General features: G+C 46.5%; 1 pseudogene; it reads right to left on the bottom strand.

Annotated features, from left to right (window-relative positions):
- Positions 1-3,174: 3,174 nt before the first annotated feature.
- On the bottom strand, positions 3,175-10,223 carry LOC109282379 (uncharacterized protein K02A2.6-like; annotated as a pseudogene).
- Positions 10,224-15,904: the final 5,681 nt, after the last annotated feature.

Here is a 15,904-nt window from a genome sequence, read left to right as displayed (position 1 = left end):
ACTAAATCTTTGCTCCAAGAGTTACCTTTGTAGATGGTCAGATGAGCATTCATGTATTCATGTACATAAATGCATATATTCTCCTACACGTCCATTTTCACAGGAAATTAGGCATTACAATAGACTCTTGGATATCTGTATGCAGACCCAATATGGCTGCAAATACTACGGTATGTAAATGCACTGTACATAAACATCTGTGCACATTTGGCCACTCACAGGGCATGTATGCACTTATACTAACATGCATCTGAAAGCTGTATTCTGCTACACGTGCTGTCGTGCATAAAATCACACATGAGTATCTGCATAGATTCTATTAGCTAGGGCTCTCTCTCTTTTAGCATTGCCACAATATAAGGTTGAGGGTGTGGGAGCTGTGTTCCTAAAAATAGGCAGCAGGCTGACAGCTGATCTCAGCACAAAAGAAACTCCATATACCAGGAATTTCAGCGGCTGACAGACAGTGGATCAGTCCTGCTTTGTGCTCCCTTCCCTCTCCCAATGCATGACGCCTTCAGCATCCTCCCAGCAGAGCTCTCTGGAACCCACACAAACAAAGCAAGCCTCCCTTGGGTACATTTCACAGGAATTCTCTGCATTGGACTTGCAGAGAAAGCAAGAAAGAATTTTAAAAGGCAAAGCTAGTCTCAGGAGACTGGGCACTCCAGCAACCTAGAATGGGCAGAGGGGGATTTTGGCTTTTTTTAGGAGGACTGATTTCAGGTGCATTGGCAGAGGCTCTAAGATTGAAATAGCAGGGGACACTAAAGTTCAGACTAGGGTTCATTAGCACAGCTCTGTGGGGTATTTGGGACCAGAACAGCAGCTGATGCTGCAATTCTGGATCAAGGTGGCCTGGCATTGAAGTTTAGGGAAACTTGTACAATGATTAAAACTCCCTGTCTGGTCATTTCAACTCCATTCCTGCCTTCAGTTTGTACAAGATTTTAAAAGTCTCTGAGGTGCTTTGGACCTTTTGATCTTCACAACATTGATACTGGTTGTGCTCATTATAGAAATAAATGGTACTGAGGAGTTCAATGTTGGCAGCTCTCTGTCATGCTGACATGCAGGGAAGTGTGCAGGGGTGAGGTGGGGGCAAAGTGAGGGAGGGTCACATTGTAACTGCTCAGCATTTCATGAAGAATACCGGGTGCATAATGCTGCCTTTGCTAAGGAGAAGGCAACAGGTTGTGGGGTGGGCTGGGGGAAGAGCTGGCAGATCCCAGTAGAAACTTTCCACTCTTCAGAGGGGCGGGGGGAGGGGGGGGAGGTCTTGCCTGAAATGCAGATTTTTTTCTCCTTCACTTTTTCCATGCTGCTGTGATTTTACAGGGGTGACTTTATAGCAGCAGCACAAATTGCAATATAAGAGATATGCATGTTCAGGGAATTGAAACCTAAAGTTTCTCCTCCACTGGATCCTGAGGCACAGCCTATGAAAGAAACCCAGTCACCACTACTTGCTGAGGCACAGATCCCTCTGAAAGGCACGGGCCAAGTGTTGAGCAATAGAAACAGGTAGTCACCATAAAAATTGAGAAAATACCCTCAACATCTGAAAGGAATTGATTTCTATTAACCTTCCACTTCATACATGTTAAAATAAAACTTTTAGCTCCTATGTCATATTTCCTGGTGAATAACTTGCTTCCTTACATCTATACAGCAGCCTGTTGTTATTATAATATTATTAACATGACAGTTTCAGCAATGCCTAATGAGGACACATTGAGAGCTCTAGAAAGTGGCATGTTCCTACCTATAACTCAGGTAGTGGCAATGTAAGAGGAGCTTCATTCCATATACTCATTTCATCCCTTACCTGTTGACATAGGTGGCAAACAAAGGTCCTGCAAATAGAAATATTTATATGCTATAATAACAAAATAAAACTCTCTGAGTGTACATAAACCACTTAAACAGCTGGTAGATATTCAAGATTTCCAGTCACCACTGACTGACGAGGCTCTAGAAGCACTTATCTAGAAAAAGATGATCAAGCTCCTGCTTGAACCATTGCATTCTTCTTAGATGCCTCTAATTTAAAACTGTAATGCGAGTGGGGTGGCATGTTACTCCCAAAGGGAACATACTGCAGTAATAATGGAGCAGCAGCATAATAGAGAGCAAAGCATGGAGAAATAAGCACTAGGAAAAACTCAAAATGTCTCCTCATTTCAAGGAACAGTATTGGACATGGACAGACACAGGAGATCTAACAGATGATTTAGGAAGAAAATGATGACAAGGGGCAGCTTGTAGAATGTGAAGAAGCTAAAGGGTTGGTCATGTGGCAGAGCAGAGATTGAAGAGATTAGTATGGAATGGAAACCAACATATGGCAGGTGTAGCAATAAATTATCAGTGATGTAGCTGTGGAAGCTAACTGGGCACCTTTTTAGGATCTCTGTGAGGGCAGGGATTCTTAGTGGTAGATCTAAAATGAAGTCTTTATTGTTCACAGTACAAATAGAGGCTGCACAAGGACACTAGTCTATAGATGGATATTGTTACCAGATTTGCCCATTACTTTGGGGTTTACTCATTTATTAGGGATACGTTTCTAGGGTCTTGGTAATTCTGTCAATGTGCTGCTTGTGTTACTTGTGTTTCTATACGGAGCTGTATATCTCCCTTCTGCAAGTCCTCACCCCACCAACGGAGCTATCTTGCAGGACTCAGTTTCAATGGGGCTCGGTTCCTCCAGTCACCAAATCAGTCATACACACAAACACACACAGATTAACGTGACACACCTGACCCAGCCGGGTTGATCAGCACGGACAGGCTGACACCCTCATATGCCAAGAATCAGTTCATCCGAGCAACAATAAACTGCAGTCAGGCACAAGCACACAGGTGAACAGAATCCCTCTGAATCCAGCTGGGTGTCCAGCTGACACCCTCATGGGCCAGCATTCAGTTCATAAGGGCACGTCTGAGTCAAACTGAGTCAATCAGACGGTACAAGCTGATCCCCTTATGTGTTTCAAGCTCAGCACGTCCCAATCTTTGGCCTCTTGATGAGCAGACCCCGCAGTATTTTTGGGCTTCACAGGGATCTTTAGCTTAGGTAAAAGCAGCGTTGCTGCAGAGCATGTGAGGAAGGAGAAGGAAAAATGTACCCAGTTACTATCAGTTTAACTATAAAAGTTATTTATTGCTAAGTATATGAAATATATAATGGTACTAATAGTAATAGACATGCAAAAGGAAAAACAAACGCTAACAATTACAATACTACCCTGGTTTCACTAAGTATTTGGGGAAACTTAGCTCAAGCTTAACTAATACAGTTCAGGTTCAGAAATTTCTGCCTAGAGAGAAAAGAGAGAGAAAGCACTGGGATCTCACCAGTCCAAGGTACTTGGGTTGCAAAGCTGACAGGTAAAGTTCGTGCGCAATCCTTGAAGGGAGACGATCTGTTCTTTCAGCGTCTCAAGAACAACAGGGGATGGTGTCAGCACACACTTTTTTTTCTTGAAGCACACACACTGCTGCTTTTTTACAGATTTTTATACCCTCAGTTAAGCTTCTTCAAAGCATTCTCAATAGTGTAAATCATTGTCTTTTCTCTTGACACGGGGTTATCTGGTTTGGAACATCTCAAGAAACTGATTGATAATTGGGAAACACATAAGGTTAGGGAGTAACCAGATACTTGGGAGCCAGCTTGAAATTCCTATTGATAGCAGATATACTGATGGGATATCTCATGGTTTCTTCAGAAACAATAGATAGCTTGCAGCATCAGGGTTTTGGATTTTTACTTGTTGTGAACAAGCCTCAGTTTAGCATGACTTTTCCAGATCTTACTATAGTCTTTTAACAGACTTAAGGCAATTATTGGGGTGTTTATAACCTTTGGGCAGGAGGACTTCCACCAGTCATCTCGGGAAAAGTATAACACCTGTGGTTAGGGCTCCAATGGGCTGGACACTGTGATGAACCCCTTTACCATTGTTCAAATGTTGCCCATACCCCCTCTGACTTGGTCTCTTTGCCTCAGCATTCCCTAACCTGGCAACTGAGTTTTAGTCAATCAAGTTTAAATAGGCCTCCCATAGTGGGACCAGAGAATGTACGGCCCGAGATGCCTATTAAACTTTGGCGGGGGGGGGGGTCCTTTGTAAATCCAGATTAGAACTGGTCTGATAAATGCTGAGCTGGGTGTGCGTGAACATGGCTTGATTAGCATTTGGAGCACAGATTCCCCATCATGCAGTGCTCTGCTGCTTCTCTGATCCCAGAATTCACTGCAGTCTCTGCTTCAGGCTTTCTGTTCTCCATCTTTCATGTAAATGAATGGTCATCTGGTTCCATCTCGGTTGCAAATGAGACCTAGGGCAGTTGTTTCACTCTTGTCACCCTTATCTGGAGGGTCTTAGGTGTGTCTTTCACTGCATCTTAATCAGTTTCGTTTATGTGGGGGGGGGCGGGTGAGTCCTTTGTGAGTCAGACAGGCTGTGTCCTGCGCCAGGGTTGCCCATGAACACAGAGCTGAGATGTAACAATATTTACTATGTTGTCAATATTCAAAGACATGCAAGCGTGACCTGCTAAAGCTAAGTAGGAATGATCTGACATATGACACATTTTGGTGAAGGCAAAATGAAGAAGGGAAGTCATCTCTACATAGAGGGTGCATCTACATGAGATGCTGACTGTACAGTATGATGCTACTGCACTGTAGTATTAGGCTACTGCACAGTAATATCAAAAAAGGCATTTGCTGGTGTTACTGCACAGTCATTACTGCACATTTATTTAGTACTTGTTTATACAAGTACTAAATAAATGCTCAGTAATGACTGTGCAGTAGCATCTCATGTAGACGCACCCAGATAGATGTAAAGCAGATTAGTAAGTGCTTCACTGAAGCATACCTTAGCGACGCTTTCTGCTTCCTTATATCATCAATACAGATTAATTCTACCCTGAAACAGACTTCTAACCTCCCTGTGTTTAGAGATAGAAACTCTCCAAGCACTGCCAGTATCTCCTACTTCCTAGTTTCACCACTGTGTTCCACTTTGTGCTTCCTGGGTTTTAGGATGTGTAATTGATTGTTTAGGAGGTTTGAGGGTGTGGGGGGAGTGGACAGTTGCAAGTGCTAGATTGAAAATAAAACTCTTTGTTGTCTATTTATGTCATGTTCTCCAAAAGAAGTCTTGGTATCACTTGTCACTCTGTATCTTATCTTCTTTTACTTTGTAAACTGTCTCCTTACTGCTGTGCATTACCCTGACACCCTTGTCAGACTGTCACCAGATAGACAGCCACATAATTTTGTGCCCCATTGTAAGCATTCAAAGAAGAATGTATCATTTAAGGAAAGCTTCAGGGATCTCTTTGGAGCAGCTTTAGGTGACTTGAAGAAAACACACTCATTAGAATAAACAGTTGTGAAGCATTTTTTCAGTTAATCTCCCTTGATGTGAAATGATCAAATATGAAGTCCCTGGGGGCTGCCAAACTAATACCAGTAATAACTTGAGGAAGAGATGCAGCCTGTTTTGTGACTAAACACTGAATGGATGGAGGTCTCTTCAGTCTGGGCCATTTTCACTCAAAGACCAAAGTACTCAAAACAATCATCCTTGACCATCAATGTGCCAATGACTGCACCATCCTTGCGCACACTGAGAAAAACCTCTAGGCCACACTAGATCTTTCTGAGGAAGCCTACCCAATCTTGGGCCTCTCTCTCAAGATGAAGAAGACTAAAGTGCTCTAACAGCCTGCCCTGGACCATGAATGTGACCCCCTTCCCCATTGAGGGAAAGACCCTGAAGGTAGCTGAGTCACTTTTCCTACATAATCACCCTTCTCTGAGAGTAAACATTGATAAGGAGATTCAGCACAGGATCCACTGCACAAGAGCCCCCTTTGGGAAGTTGCTTTGGCATGTCTTTATTTATCACAATCTCCAGAAAGACACCAAGATCCAAGTCTGCAATGCAGTCATCATCCCCACCTTCCTCTATGGATGTGAAATGCAAGTGACCTACCATTGTCATCTCAACAGTCTGGAGAGAGATTACCAACAATCCCTCTGGAAAATCCTTGTCACCTAATATGCTGTGAGTTCAGCAACAACACCCTGGACACTCCTGTGTTGAACTAACAGTTATTTATGATTATAATTCTCTGGAATTATATCCAGGGTGGATCTTAACAATTGCCCTCAGTAGATGTATGCAGAACTTATACTTGCTCTGCCTCTGACTTGACCCAGTCCAGTCCTGTGGAGGGAGAGGAACCAAGAATGCCTCTGGCTCCTCTTGGCAGAAAAAATGGAGTCCCCAGTACTGCAAAACTGCCACAAAGAAGTATGAACCCTGCAGTGCTGAAAATGAGGGCTTTGGCCTTAAAAGGACAGTACAAGGAAAACACAATAAGACAGAACAACCCTTCCCCCTAGACTGAATACTCAACCAACCATTGAGAGGACTCAGCTTCCGCTGTGGTCTTCCCATAGAACCGGACTCGGTGAGGGATTTAGCAGATGAAGGCCCTGTCAGCCTATCTGGAGACTCAACAGCGATGCTTCCTTCTGATGGTGATGGAAAAGAGTTTGCATTGGTGGAAACAGGTAGGCACTTCCACAATGAATCCACGTCTGTCAGTGATGGATTGGTGCTTGGAGATTGCTCAGGTGTAGGGTTATCAGTAGGAGAATGCCCATGCAGCTGGTCCACAAGATGTCTCCAAACGTGTCTGTCATCAGTCTGGACTGCATATGATACGCGTCCTGTGACACTCACAATTATAGACTGAATCCACTGTGGGTCTGTCCCATAGTTTAGAGCAAACGCAGTCTCCAGTGGAACAAAAAGACATAAGGTACCAGATGCCAATGTGGAGTCCAACTTCTTTTCTTTCCTGAACTGCATCTCTCACAAGGTCTGGGTTAACACAGTCAAGGCATGTCCTGAGATGACGATCTATAAGAAGCTCTGATGGGCTGGACCCTGTTGTAGGGCAAGGAATTACATATTAAGAAAACAGAAATCTGGCCCCTCTGGTAGCCCAGTCTCCTACAACCATCCTTGTCAGTGCATCTTTTGTAGTCTGCACCATTCGCTCAACTTGCCCATTGGCCTGTGGCCTGCAAGGTGCAATGGTAACAGTTCAAATGAGGTTGCAGCTGGCAACATCTAGGAACTCTGCTGAGGTGAATGTACTGCCATTATCAGAAACACTTGTGTTGGGCACCCTATGGGTTGCAAACAGCTGATGGAGAGCTGTTATTGAGGCAGTTGATGTAAGCGTTGAAACAGTAATCACTTCGAGCCATTTTGAGTACGAGTCAACAACAATTAAGAAGGTCTTACCTTGACAAGGGCCAGCAAAATCAATGTGGATGTGTGACCAGGGTTCCCTTGTCATTTCCCAAGGAAATACTGGTGCCTTCAGTGGATTATGATGGGTTGCTTGACAAATGCTGCGCTCTCTCACAACCCTTTCTATGTCATTGTGCATACCTGGCCACCATACATAGCTTCTCGCCAGCACTTTCATCCTCACAATGCCTAGGTGTGCTGCGTGCAGTGTTGTCAGTATGATTTGGTGTCCTACTTCTGGAATTATGACACAATTTCCCCACAAAAGGCAACCCTTGTGGGCAGACAGCTTATGCTGATGTGATGAAAATGGCCTGAATTCCTCAGCCAATTTCTCTGCAGGCCAGCCCCTCCACACCCAGTTGAGGACACGGGTAGCCTGAAGAGCAGCCTGATCAGCCTGAAGAGGGGCTTCTAGCATGGATTCCAGCATGAGAACTTCCACTGGTGGAGGAGTAGCACAACCAGGTATTTTTAGTGGTAGGCAGCTCAATGCATCAGCATTTGCAATCACTTTCCCAGGCTTGTACATGAGTGTATAGTCACATGCATTTAGCATGGTGCTCCAGTGCTGCATACGGGGAGACAAAATAAGAGGAGTTGGTTTGTCCATAGTAAAAATTCCAAGAAGGTGTTTGTGGTCCATTCAGATTTCGAATTTGCAGCCATAAACATAACTTTGACATTTTTTAACTCCTGCAATGATTGCCAATGCTTCTTTATCAATCTGTGCATAGTTCCTGTCCGTTGAAGTCATTGTTCTTGAGTAAAAAGCAATGGGGGCATCCATGCCATCAGACAATGTGTGACTGAGGAAAGTGCCAACACCAAATGATGAGGCATCACAAGTAATGGACAGTGGCTTCTGCTCATCATAGTGAACAAGGACAGAGTCTGATGTCAGCAATTTCTTGATGCCCTGGAAGGCTTCGTTGTGCTGGCAAGTCCACTTCCACTGAGCTCCTTTATTCAGTAAGCGATGAAGGGGCTCTGCAATGATGGCTTTGTCTTTCAAGAAGATGTAATAAAAACTGAGAAGTCCTAAGAATACTTGAAGATCCTGTCTGCATTTTGGTATAGGGACATCATGTATTGCTTTTACCTTGTCTTCAACTGGGTGAATGCCAGAAGCATCAATTTGATATCCCAGAAAGTTGATACTGGAAACTCCCAGTTGACATTTCTCTCTTTTTACTCTTATACCAGCTTTATCAAGTCTCTGTAAAACTTCTCTGAGTCTCTCAGTGAGTTTCTCTCTAGATGACCCCATGATCAACACATCATCAAAGTATGGCACAACTCCGGGAATTCCTGCTAGCATTTTCTCCATGAACCTCTGGAAAATTCCTGGTGCCACAGAAATTCCAAACTGGAGGCGCCTGACACGGAACGCTCCTTGGTGTGTAATTATTGTTTGGGCCTCAGAAGCCTTGTTGTCCGCTATCAGTTGCTGATAGGCTTGAGCAAGGTCAAGTTTGGCAAAAACCTTCCCTCCTGCAAGAACAGACAGTAACTGGTTAATGGCAGGCACTAGGTGTGGGTCCTGCTTAAGTGCTTTATTAACAGTGCACTTGTAATCCCCATAGATGCGAACACTGCCATTAGGTTTTAAAACAAGAACAATTGGTGTGGCTCTGTTTGTATGTACGATTGGCTGGAGGACCCCTTGCAATAAGGCAATCTAATTCTGCATCAGTTTTCGACCACAGTTCAAAAGGTACATTCCAAGCCTTCATAAAGATAGGGACTATCACAGGGTCCATTTGGAACATCACAGGTGGACCAGAGTTAGTTCCTAATTCCTCAGAGAATACCTGGGGAAACTCTCTTGCAAGCCTTTCCAGACTTTCTGTGCAGACTGTGTATGTCTGGAATACTGATTCCCAATAGTGAAAACCAATGTCTCCCCAGAAGACTTTTGCAGAAACCCTTAGTGACAATGAGGGGTAGACACTGTCTAACAGATCCATACTGGACATCTACACTGCAGCTACCCAAAGTTTCCACAATCTGTCCATCATAGTCACACAGGCGATCAGGTTTCAATAGCTTGGGGAAAGGGTGCTGAAACAACTGGAAGAACGTGTTTTCATTTATGAGGGATGCTCCCGAACTCGAGTCCACTTCCATTTTGAACTTCTTTCCATTTATTACTACAGTTGCAATCATCTCAGAACCTTGAGTTTCAACAACACCAACATTTTGAATCAAATAGAGTTTTTGTACCTAACATTCTGGGGAGGACTTTAATCTGTGAGTGGTTTGGGAGTGAATACATTTGCCACAGTCTTTTTGTCTCCTGGAACTGGCCTTCGAGCAGCAAACCCTCTTTATGTGGCCCCTCTTCCTGCAGACATGACACTCCGAATTCCTAAACCTGCACTGCCTTCGCCTATGTTGGCCGCCACAACTCAAACATGTCTGTGGATTAATTGGTTTATGGGGTACTATTGGTGAGGGTATAATCTGCTGAATTTGCTGGTGATGATCTGATTCTTGATCTTTCTGGAGCAAGTGGACGTTGCTGGAGAACATCTGGCAAATTTCTCTCACGTTATGGGATGCTGTTTCAGCTGCCAAGGCTTTTTCTTGTGTAGTAGCCAAGGTCAAATTTGGTTCAGAGAGCAGGCGACGTTGGATTGCTTCATCTTGAACCCCACAAATAAGACGGTCGTGAACCAGGCCATCCAGGAGATCACCAAACTCACAAAATTTGGCAAGGCAATGGAGCTCAACCAGGTAATCTGATATGCTTTCATTGGCCTTTTGGTCCCGTTTAAAAAAATGAAATCTCTGCAGGGTAACAGATGGGCTTGGGCAAAAATGTGCCTTTACCAGAGCAATTAGTTCAGCATAAGACCTAGTGTTTGGTAAAGCAGGTGCTGTGAGGGATTTGGCATGACAGACTATCAGGAGGATCACATGCTTCTGTTCTGGGTTTTCTGCTCTGTTGGCTTCCAGGTAATAGGATAGCCTTTCCGCATAAAAGTCCCAAGAAGCCGGCTGGCTCACATCAAATTCTAATATTATAAAAACCTGTCTGTCCATAATGCTTTATTTGTGCTATGATTGGCTGTCTTGGCAGCCAGTCAGAGTGCCCTACACAGACAGGAACAGTGGGGAGTGAGGGGCCAGAGGGGAGGGGGGGCAAAGCCAGTCGCCCTCCCCTGCTCCTTGAAGGCAGAGGGGGACGACAGGGACTGGAGCACCTCCATAATAGAGGTGATGGAGTAGGGGGACAAGGCCAGCAATGCTGGCCTCGCCCCCCTGGGTCTGCTACTTGGAACCAGGGGCTGGCACCCCAGCCCCCAACAACAGCCGGCAGAGAGGGGGGGTGGTGGGGAACAGGGGGGAGCAGGAAGGGTGGGGAGGTTACTGGTGGCTGAGCCCTGCTGCCACTGCAAACACCGCTGCAGTCACAGACCCTGGGCCCAGCCCAAGCCCAAAGCAGCAGGGGGAGGCAGGGAGTGGCCCTGGCCCCATCCTGAAGTGGCAGGGGGGAGGGGGGAATGGCCCTGGCCCTGGCCCTGGCCCTGGCCCTGGCCTGAAGTGGTGGGGGGAATGGCCCTGGCCCCAACCCTGACTCAAAATGGCAGGGGGGAGGGGAGGAACGGCCCCGGCCCCCGCCCATAGAGGAGGTGGGGAGTGGACTTGGCCCTGGCCTAAGGTGGCGGGGGGTAGGGGGGAACAACTCTGGCCCTGGCCCCAACCTGAAACAGCAGGGTGTTATGGCCCTGACCCCAACCCTGACCCCAAACGGTGCGGGGCAAGGGGGGGAATGGCTCCAGCCCGAGCCCAAAGTGGCAGGGGGAGGTGGGGAGTGGCCCTGGCCGCGGCCCCAGCCCCGGCCCTGGCCCCAGTTCCGACCAAAAGCAGGGGAGGGGGGGCAGAATGGCCCTTACCTCAGCCTGAAGTGGCGAGGGGAGGCAGAGAGTGGCCCTGGCACCGGCCCGAAGTGGCTGGAGGGGTGGGGAATGGCCCTGACCCTGTCCCTGACCCTGTCCCACATACTGAAGGGGCTGGTGCCTGGGGGCAGGGGGAAGCAGGTTGGGAGTGTGGAGCACTGGGTCAGGACCAGCTATCGATGTTCACAAATGGGTCCTGGTCCAAAAAAGGTTGAGATCTAAGTAAAGGCGTAGCTGTTTCTTACAGAAACTGCTGCTTTCTTCCCTCTCTTTCTCTTGCTCACTCTCTAGCTCCATAAATGTCTGAAGATTGATCTTTTCCCACATCCAGTGAATCTTCAGAGATATCAAACCCAGAAAAACTGAAATTAAGTTTTGGATCAGGTCGGAAAACCATCTCATTAGAAAGTCTCTTTATCCACCCCATCCTTCAGACAGGTAAACTAATTAAAGGGCAATAAGAGCCTGAACGGTAAAAGGTCAAAAACCATAGCTCCATAGAATCTTTTATAAAGGTCATCAGATGGTGATCTGATTTCTTGGCACTATCAGGTGTCACTTAACACAAGGTATGGCCAGTTTGCAGTAATAGAAATTATAATTTAGAGACACTCCTTTACTTAGAAGTCTACAGAACCTGAAAATTGGGAAATGGTCCGTCAGTTAGAGCCAGACAAAGGATCTGCAGAGGTTGCTTACTGCTCAACAAATAATGTTGTTTAGTTCTTCTCATTGGGTGCATCTACACATGCAAATGATGCAGGGTGTGTTTACTGGGTAAACCCATCCTGGGCAGGCATCTACACATGTGGGGATTCAGGAGCAGATTTCCTGCTCCTGGCAGCAGTCTGCTCCCACCCCCTCCAGCCTTGCGCCAGCCCCCTGCAGCAGCCAGGGGGAGCTCTGGGCTTCCCCTGGGTGTTGGCCCAGGGGCTGGCAGGGAGCATAGGGCTGGGAGATCGCTGCCTCCTGGCAGGGGCTGGGAGATTGCTCTCTGCCCCTGCCCCCAGGAACTACTTGCTGCCAAGGCAGTGGCAGAGCCTGGGCAGAGACAATGTCCCCCTACTCCAGCAGCAGAGAGCTTCTGGCCCCAGCTCCTCAATCAGGGGCAGGAGGCTTGGAAAGAGCTGCAGGGGAGGGGCAGGTCCCAGCCCCCTGCCCCAATCCCCCAGTGGGGTAGCTAGCAGTGAGCCCCTGGCTGGACAAGGATTCCCCCAGCCCCACCAGGGGATCAGGACAGGGGCCTGGACCTGCCCCTCCCCTACAGCTCTTTCCAAGCCCCATACCTCGATCGCCCAACACAGCACAGAGCTGAGGAAAATCTGTGGGGCTGGGAGCTGCCCCTGGCTGGGACAGTTCCCAGCCAGCCCCAGGCTGCATGAGGAAGTCTGCAGGTATAGCCTGGAGCTACCTGGGGACTGCCTGAAATGGGACAGTCCCCAGTCACCTCCAGTCTGTACATCCAGGCTTCACCATGCAGCCCAAGGCTGGCTGGGTACTGTCCCCATTCAGGGAGCTCCCAGCCTCTACTCCACAATTGCAGAATAGGGGCTGGGAGCTCCCTGCTGCCACGGTAGGGGGACATTGTCCCTGCCTGGGTTCCAGTGGCAGAGCCTGGCTCAGCAGCAGGCAGCTCCCAGGGGCAGGGAGCAATCTCCTACCCCTACTGCCCAGCCAACCTGGAACAAATTTGCTCCCTGTCAGCTGTCTATATGTGCTGTACTGTGCAGTAATTACTCAGCAGTTAATTTGCTACTTGCATTTGCTGATTTGATAGTAGAGGGCTCTTCAGATATCAACAGATTTGATAATGGAGGACTCTTCAGTTTTTGTGGACAAAAAGTCTAACAAGACCCAGTGAGTGGAATTTAAAGCTAAACAGAATCAGAAAAGAAGTAAAGTACAGATTAACAGTGAAGGAAATTAGCCATTGGTTGCCTAAAACTACCATGAGGCAACCAAATCACACTGTATCTTATGCCTGTTTCAAATAGGAAGTTGTAGAAAAATCATCTGTTGTCTCAACATGGTGGGATGATACAACCTCTTCTACACTCAGCCCCCTGTCTTGGGTAGTAGAGGAGCCAGGAGTGAATCTGTAAGGACTCCCCTGAATTTGCAGGCCAAGAAAGCTTTTGCTTTACCCCTGTGACAGATTTGGGCTGCCAAGTGCCAGGTGCAGGCTCCCTTGACTTTTTCACCCTGTCCATTCTGTCCTCATCCCTTAAGTACAGATTAGATTCCATATATACACAGAGGAGACTGATCTACAGGCTTGGTTTATGAACAATGGCTAGTGGCCTGCATATTTTTGTGCAACCCAGGGAGACACCCAGCTGTCTTTTGAGGCTTCTCACAAAGATTTTAGGCCAGCCTATGTCAGCTGGGGTTCTCCATGACTCTCCTCCTGTCTCACATTGCAGAGTCATCTGGCTTAGGAGGAGTAGTGGGGGGAGAAGCAGGCTGCTGGTGCAAAAAGAGCAATAGCAGGTGTCCTTTTTGACATGTTTATTGGGCTGCTAGTTATACTTTTAGGCAGAGTGGAGAGAGGGTGAGGAATGGAAACAGAGAAGGGGACTGAGGCAGAGAGAGAATAAAGGCCTGAGGAACGGAAAGTAAAAAACCATGGGGTGGAAGGAGTGATAAAAGAGGGAAAACACTTTGGAGTGAGGAAAATGAGCCCATGGAAAGATGGAAAGAGGCAAGTAGACTGAGGAAGAGAATATGAGAGAGGAAGCAGAAAGAAATAAGACTAAGTGAAGTAAAGACTAAGTGTGAGGAGGAGGTAGAGAAGGCATGCATGACTTTTCTTATCTGCAGCTCTAGTTTTAATGGCATCTGCTCCAGGCAGAACTCCCTTCCTGCCTTCATCTTCCAAACAAATGCAAATTACAAAGTCTGTAGCAAAAATACCAGCCTCTCCAAATGACCTCTCAAAATGCCAAAAACTAGGCACAGGGTTTCAGGGCTTCTGAGAGAAAACTCCAGAAGAGCAGCTCCTGCCTGACCAATTTTGCTTCCAGCTGTGAATAATTTTCTCCACAGATTCACTTGTGCTTTTATAACTTCCTTTACATTTGCATTCTTTTTCAATCTGAAAAAGCAACATCCTCTGAATCCCACTTAAATGTAGACCCTGGGAACAGTTCTTCTTATCTCTCTACAAGCTCCTCTCAAGACCTGAGATAAAATAAGGAGGAGAAACTCCTGCCTTTTTTTACTGTTGTACAGCTCAGAGTATAATGATATTTCAGGGGCGTAAGATGTGCTGTCCCTTTAAGGACTGACTAGGTATGTGACTGCGGCTGTGGGAAAGCCACCCACCTGCCTGCCCCTACCCCTCTGAAATGCTAGGGGACAGGTGCAGAGACACAAAATATCTCCAAGGGATGGTTGAGGCTTTCTGGCATGCTCCACCTTGGGCTTCCCAAGGGCAGCTGAGACTCAATGGACTATGGAATTAACAAAGTGTTCCCTGGCAAAGAAAGCATGTTTAGGGAGCCAGTGTTGGCTAATCTCAGATCACAATCTGAATATCCTCAGCTTTGGCTGAGACTGGAACTGAGACCCAGATGGCATGTCTACACGTGCATTTACTGTGCAGTAAGTGTTTTTTACACTGGTTGTCTACATGTGCAGGCGTTAGAGCACACTAACACTGTGTGTGGACTGACTTGGGACTAAAGTTAGTCTCAAGTCAGTGCACACACACAGGGTTACTGCACAGTAAGGCATCTACATGTGCCTTACTGCACAGTAACTACTCAGACATAACCTGGATGTGTTTGAACCCAGCTCGGCATAAGTCACCATACTTACTACACAGTACAGGCACACATGTGTAGACATGCACATGTACTATGCAGTAATTTTTGGTTACTGCACGGTAACCTAAGTTACCGTGCAGTAACTGTGCACGTGTAGATGCACCCAGTCTTCATCAAGGGTGCTCTCAGTAGCAGGCTGAACTCAAATTCCCTACCAGTATGGGAGTGTTTGAAACCTAAAACTGAATTTGGATCAGGCCTATGCAGTGTAGGCGTTATCTACCATGGTTATAAGCAATGCCATGTATAACAGTATGGACAAATTAGCCAAAGGACACAAACCAAACAGCAACATTCTCTTTTCTAGCCCCAACACTGTTCTTCTCATTTGCTGTACTGCTCTAATTTAGGAGAAAGTGAGTGTCTCAGATTGGTAGCAATAGGAGCAAATTCAAAGATAAGTAGGGTGGAATACATCAGACTTCTTGTTGTAAGCTGGCCTCTTACAGCTATTCAAATCCATTCTGCCCATCTGTGAGAGAGGCTGAGTAAATGTCACATACCCCAAGCTGCTGGGAGCAGGGAGAGGAAACAGGGATGGGCAAGAAGAAGGGAATACTTTAATTTACATTTTTAGTCCTACCTACCCAGAGCCTAATTGAAAGGATACTGAAGTGAATTGAAAGACTCATTCAGGGAGCTCTGTGCAATCAGACCTTATATTCCCTTCACTTAGGCAGAAGAGAGAAAGTAGCCCTAAAATATTCTAAACTAGGTTAAGGGAGTCTATACTGGTGCAAACTGGCACCACTCAGGACATCACCTATGACTTGGCTCCAAAGCATTGACTCTCCAGAGAATAAGGTGGAAGGGCAAAATT

Source organism: Alligator mississippiensis, chromosome 6, assembly GCF_030867095.1.
Source record: "Alligator mississippiensis isolate rAllMis1 chromosome 6, rAllMis1, whole genome shotgun sequence".
Taxonomy (NCBI): Eukaryota; Metazoa; Chordata; order Crocodylia; family Alligatoridae; genus Alligator; species Alligator mississippiensis.
The sequence above is the reverse complement of the archived record's forward strand: the minus strand, read 5'-3'. Positions and strand labels throughout refer to the sequence as shown.